The following is a 6,019-nucleotide window of genomic DNA, read 5'->3' as shown; positions in this document are numbered from 1 at the left end:
CAATTTTCCATCTCCAGCAGTGAAAACAGACAGACAGAAAAGCCCCTGCCCTAGCAGAATCGACATCCATGATGAGAGACAAACACGTGAGGTAAACAAACAGAAAGAGTCGACCCCGGGGGACGTCCCTGGCGGTCCAGTGGTTACAAATCCACCTGCCAATCCAGGGGACGTGGGTTCAATCCCTCGTTGGGGAACCATTAATAGATCCCAGTGCCACAGGGCAGCTAAGCCCACTTGCCACAACCAGAGAGCCTGCATGACACAACCAGGACCTGATGCAGCCACAGAACAATAAATAAATAGCAATTATCTTTAAAAAAAGGTCACCCACTGAAAACTCAAACCGAAACCCGAATCAGCGTCTGGAGAAGCTGCCGGAGGTAAGGCAGGGGTGACTGCCTCTGTCTTCTGTGGTCCTTTAGGTGGTCATCTCAGGGGCATCTCCCTTCCTAAACCATTTCCCCTTCTTCAGTGTGTTTCATCCCTCGTGTTACTTCATCCTCGAAAGGCTGAGGGTTCACAGCGTCTCACACAGATGCGTGGAGATGAACGTGTGGTTTTAACTGGTGCCAGGAAGAGGCATCCTGATGGCAAGTGGTCCTTGGAGGGGTCATCTACATTTTAATAGCTTTCTATTTATCTTAGAGTCTACTAGGAAAGCACTGGTTTTCTATTTATGGGAAACCTATGGCATTTCTTTTTCTTTACTTTTAGAAAAAATTTTTGACTGAATCCTGTGGCCTGAGAGATGTTAGTTCCCCGACCAGGGCTGGAACCATGACGCCTGCATTGAAAAGCAGAGTTTCAACCACTGGACCTCCAGGGAAGTCCCTGGCATTTTCTTTTAAATGAGTATGTTAAAAAAAAAAGAAGTATGTTTAGGTAGGCAGCTGATGTGAAGACCAAGGTTAAGTGCATGATAAAACACGTGGTTCCAACACAGGGCCCGTTGTGACCTTGAGGGAAGTGGCCACTTTCTGGGAGGGTGGCTATGGCTGGGGCCCGGACCTCTAGGCAGAAGCTCTGAGAGGTGAGGGATCCCTGGCAAAGCTGAGCAGGATGCGGGCGGGGGTGGGGGGTTGAGCCGCAGCAGAAGGGAGGGGGGTCCTTGTGGAGGGACTGGGGGAGGATGAGGCGTCTTGGCTACTGTGAGACCTCAGAGGGGTCCCCGGGAAGGACCCTCGGCCCCGAGGGCTGATGCTGGGCTCCAGGGTTCCTGTTGTGCCAGTCCACGCAGGGTCACTGCTACACCCAGGGAACCTCCAGGACTCTAGCGGTCCCTGCCCCCGGTTCGGGGCTCTCTGGCCCTGGGAGGCCGGACCGATACCCACATCTCTTGCCCGCCCCCGCCAGTGGGGAGTGCAAGCCACCCCCGAAGGCCGCTGATAGGTTGTTAGGCTGGACTTGGCTTCGCTGGGTGTGAAACCAGACCGGGGGCCTTGGTGCAAAGGTAACTCTGCAAGCAGTGGGTGTGCGGCAAGCGGTGAGCAGGAAAGCCTGGGACGCGCGTAAGGAAAGGAGCCAGACTCAGATCCAGTGTTTCACGCAGACCCACAGCTCGCCACTCAGTCCTTTTGTTCCCGGTAGCCTCTGCTCACGTTCCTCCTCCCTCCTCCCTTCTCTTCTGTTTTAGAATACATTCAGTTTAGTATCCAGAGAGTTGAGAGCAACACTTCAGTGCTTCGTGACACAATCCTCCCCCGGCAGACATCACAGAGGCCATGCTTGTGAAACACAGCAGTTTCAACAGTGTTGGAGTTGGAACGATTGCCCAAGGCCCACCTGCAGCTACCCGCCCCCCGACGTGTGTGCGCGCGGGCTGCCTTCACGGTGGTGGGTGTCTGGATGGCGGGGGAGCCCTGCAGGCTGCTCAGAGCTGCAGGAATTCGCTTCTTAACGGAAGGACAGGTTCGGGGGGCAGGGGGCACCCTCAGGACAGCAGGGGCTCCCGGAAGCATTAGCGGACCAGGACCGGGGGCTATGTTAACCCACCTGCTCATCAGCCCGTTACCCAGCCCCCCGCACCCCAAGACCATGCATGTCTCCCATGCTGGGGAAGGACCACGGCCGCCGGGGACACGGCCCCCCAAGGGGCATGGCTCTGGGGCTCGCCTCATCTCCTGCCACTGCTCCACATGTGTTGGCTGGACTCTGTAAGGAAGATGTTAACTCGTGTCTCAGCATGAATGATTAAGCCACACTCCCTGGCTGGAGCCTGGCCGGAGGGAGAGCGAGGCTCCCAAGACCAAGTACCCCAGGCTTCTCCTGGTTCTCAGCCTTCGCCTGACTGCGACCGGTCTCCAGGGCACGTGGCCCCCAGTCTGCGTCCTCTGGCGCGTCCCTCCCAGGAGCGAGACCTGCCTCCTTCTTGGTGAGGCAATCTCTCAGAGCTGCACCCCCTGTTCCTACCCTGCCGTACCTTCTCATGAAAATGTGAGTCGCTCAGTCATGTCCGACTCTCCGTGACCCCATGGACTGTAGCCCGCCAGGCTTCCCTGTCCATGAGATTTCCCAGGTGAGAGTACTGGAGTGGGTTGCCATTCCCTACTCCTGGGGATCTTTCCGACAAAAGGATCAAATCCACGTCTTCTGCATTGGCAGGTGGATTCTTTACCACTGAGCCACCTGGTTGCATCTCTTACAGCCAGGGGCTTTGTGGGGGGCCCTTCCCTCCACACACACATGTGCATGCATATAGGCATGCAATGCACACATACATACACAGCCCCCACAGGTAGACATGCATGCATGCACATACATAAACACTCACAATGCACACGTGTGATACACACACACATCCATGTTTTCACTATACAGTTTAGGTCATTGTTTTTAAAATTCAAACAGCAAAAGGACTAACAGCAGCCCAGGCAGTCACATCTCCCCTGGCTGTCTGCCTCATGCGAGCCTCAACGACCAAGGCCTGAGGCCTGGCTGTTGACCAGGTGGGAGCCCGTCGGGCAGGCCCAGAGCTTCCACAACGGGTTTGGACACGTGACACAGCCCTGCCACTCTGCTCAAAACTCAAAGTAGTAAAGATTTTTACAAGCTGGTCGCAGATTTCAACAGATAGTACACGAAGGAAGGTAGAAGGAGGGCAACCGAGTGCCTGAAACTAGCGGGCGATCAGGCAGCTTCAGGCCCCGATGCCGTCCCCCGAAGCTCTTTTCACTGCTCCAGCTCTGGGGTCTTGCCACACGCGTGTTGGAATCAGCCGGTGTCCGTGAAAAGCCGGCTGGGAAGCTGAGTGAGATTGCATTGACTGTATGGATCAACCTGGGGACAAACGTAACAATGTCTAGTCTTCCGACCAATGATGGAGACTCTCTCTCTACTTACTTGGGTCGTCATTGATTTCTCTAAAACTGTTTCGCAGTTTTTAGCCTCTTCAACTTACCTTTTAGGGTTAATATTTTTTTCCAGCTATAAATGGTGTTTTACGTCAATTTCTGATTGTTGCCAGTATAGAGCAATGGAGTGGGTAGCCATTCCCTTCTTCAGGGGATCTTCCTGAACCAGCCCAAGCCTGGGTCTCCTGCGTGGCAAGCAGATTTTCTTACCCTCTGAGCCACCAGAGAAGCCCAAAAGGAAAGTGGCTTCTCAGACTGGACTGGCTGGCCGCCCTTCGGGCTATTGCACTGTCCCCTGGGCACAGTGTGTCCAACGTGTGCCTGCATGTTGGACAGGGCGTATTCCCAGGGTGCCTGCAACGCTCCACCCTCGGGGCCACCCCAGGGCCACCCCGCAGCCCCTTCGCCCACATGGGCCCCATGTGCCCTCCCCACCATCCCAGCCGTCAACTCGCTGAGATGTGCCAGGAGGCCTTCGACCAGAGAAGTCAAGGCCGCGGTGCCCGGGCCTGCTGGGGGCCGGCTCTGCAGTCTGATGCTGGCGACCGCTCAGCGCAGACCACGGGCAGGCTCCGCTGACTGCTCAGCGCAGACAGTGGGCGGGGCTCCGCTGAGTGCTCAGAGCAGACTGCGGGTGGGGCCTGTGCTCCCCGTCCCAGGACGGCTTGTCTGTTACCTGGGATGGCGGCACTGCCCGAAACGGCCCCATCTGACCCCTCACCCGGTAGCTTCTCCGGAATCCTCTTCTGAAGGCAACACCCTCTGGGACAGGCTCACCCATTAGAGAAGGAAAGTTCTCTTCCCACAGGTGGATTGAGAGGGGCCGGGCCCACGGGGGAGGAGCAGGCACCCAGGGCTCCACCTCACTCATCTCCATCGGAATAAAGAGGCCAATGGAAACACTGGGCTGGAACGGTGCAGGGAGGTGACCTGGGAAAGTCTGTGTCCAGCACCCAAGAGCAGGACACCAAAGGCAGGGTCCGTGTCAGCATCTCCAGGCCACTCAGCCACTTCTGTGATCACAGGATCTGTATACCTGCACACACGTGCGTCCACACCTGTGACCACAGGACCCATACACCTGCACACACGTGCGTCCACACCTGTGACCACAGGACCCACACACCTGCACACACGTGCGTCCACACCTGTGACCACAGGACCCACACACCTGCACACACGTGCGTCCACACCTGTGACCACAGGATCCACACACCTGCACATGCCAGCATCCACGCCTGCCAGGAAGAAGCAGCTCAGTGCGGTCCCAAGAGTGGAGGGCAAAAGTGGGCAGCACATAAAGAATCGCAAGTGCCAGTGGGAGATAATCAAACCAGCAAACACACTCAAATTTGCTAGGAATGCAGGGGGCACAGACTAAAGCAATGGCACCTTTTGAAAAAAACAAACAGACTACCCCTGTTGAAAACTGGCCCCAGAATGCATCACTATTTTATAAAGTGGTTCCGTTAACTCGAGGCTGAGAGAGACACAGGACTCGCTGACGGCAGGGATCCCACCCGATCACAGCCTCCGGAGGATGAGTTGGCAACGAATATCAAATCTAATGACACCCTTTGACTCAGATACCTCACCTTCCACATTTATTTGTAAGAAGTTATAGAATAAGTAGACAAACATGTGTCCACTGGGGAGATTACTGCAGTTTTGTATAGGATGGTGAGAGTTGGATTATAAAGAAAGCCGAGCACCAAAGAACTGATACTTTTGAACTGTGGTGTTGGAGAAGACTTTTGAGAGTTGCTTGGACAGCAAGGACATCCAACCAGTCCATCCTAAAGGAAATCAGCCCTGAATATTCACTGGAAGGACAGATGCTGAAGCTGAAACTCCAGCCCTTTGGCCACCTGATGCAAAGAACTGACTCATTAGCAAAGACCCTGATGCTGGGAGAGATTGAAGGTGGGAGGACAAAGGGACAACAGAGGATGAGACGGTTGGATGGCATCACAGACTCGATGGATACGAGTTTGAGCAAGCTCTGGGAGTTGGTGATGGACAGGGAATCCTGGCGTGCTGCAGTCCATGGGGTTGCAAAGAGTCGGACACAACTGAGCAACTGAAGTGAACTGATAGGATTGTGAAAACCTGGAAACCACATAAATGTCCTTCAGGAATGGATCTGCTAAGTAAATTATGATGCAGCCACTTCTACAGAAGAGTAGGCGATTCTTGTAAATGACAGCTACTAACCTGTCGTCGTCGTTCAGTTGCTAAGTCAGATCTGACTCTTTGTGACCCCAGGGACTGCAGTGTGTCAGGCTCCTTTTGTCCTCCACTATTTCCCCAAATTTGCTCAAACTCATGTCCATTGAGTCGGTGATGCCATCCAACCATCTCATCCTCTGTCGTCCCCTTCTCCTCCCACCTTCAATCTTTCCCAGCATCAGGGTCTTTGCTAATGAGTCAGTTCTTTGCATCAGGTGGCCAAAGGACTGGAGTTTCAGCTTCAGCATCAGTCCTTCCAGTGAATATTCAGGGCTGATTTCCTCTAGGATGGACTGGTTGGATCTCCTTGCTGTCCAAGCAACTCTCAAAAATCTTCTCTAGCACCACAGTTTGAAAGCATCAGCTCTTCATTATTGGCATAGGAAGAAGCATACATCTATTGCTGTTTTTAAAAAGCTCCAGAAGCACCCCCAAGT

General features: G+C 54.2%; 1 long non-coding RNA gene across 1 annotated transcript; it reads right to left on the bottom strand.

The window, feature by feature from the left end:
• Positions 1-2,791: 2,791 nt before the first annotated feature.
• On the bottom strand, positions 2,792-4,136 carry LOC122425190. The gene is made up of 3 exons (XR_006264741.1): positions 4,030-4,136; positions 3,401-3,538; positions 2,792-3,279 (listed from the first exon to the last, which is right to left on the bottom strand). It is a non-coding gene; the product is annotated as an uncharacterized LOC122425190 (long non-coding RNA).
• Between the last annotated feature and the right edge of the window lie 1,883 nt (positions 4,137-6,019).

The sequence above is a fragment of the Cervus canadensis genome, chromosome 22, assembly GCF_019320065.1.
Source record: "Cervus canadensis isolate Bull #8, Minnesota chromosome 22, ASM1932006v1, whole genome shotgun sequence".
NCBI classification, from domain to species: domain Eukaryota; kingdom Metazoa; phylum Chordata; class Mammalia; order Artiodactyla; family Cervidae; genus Cervus; species Cervus canadensis.
The sequence above is the reverse complement of the archived record's forward strand: the minus strand, read 5'-3'. Positions and strand labels throughout refer to the sequence as shown.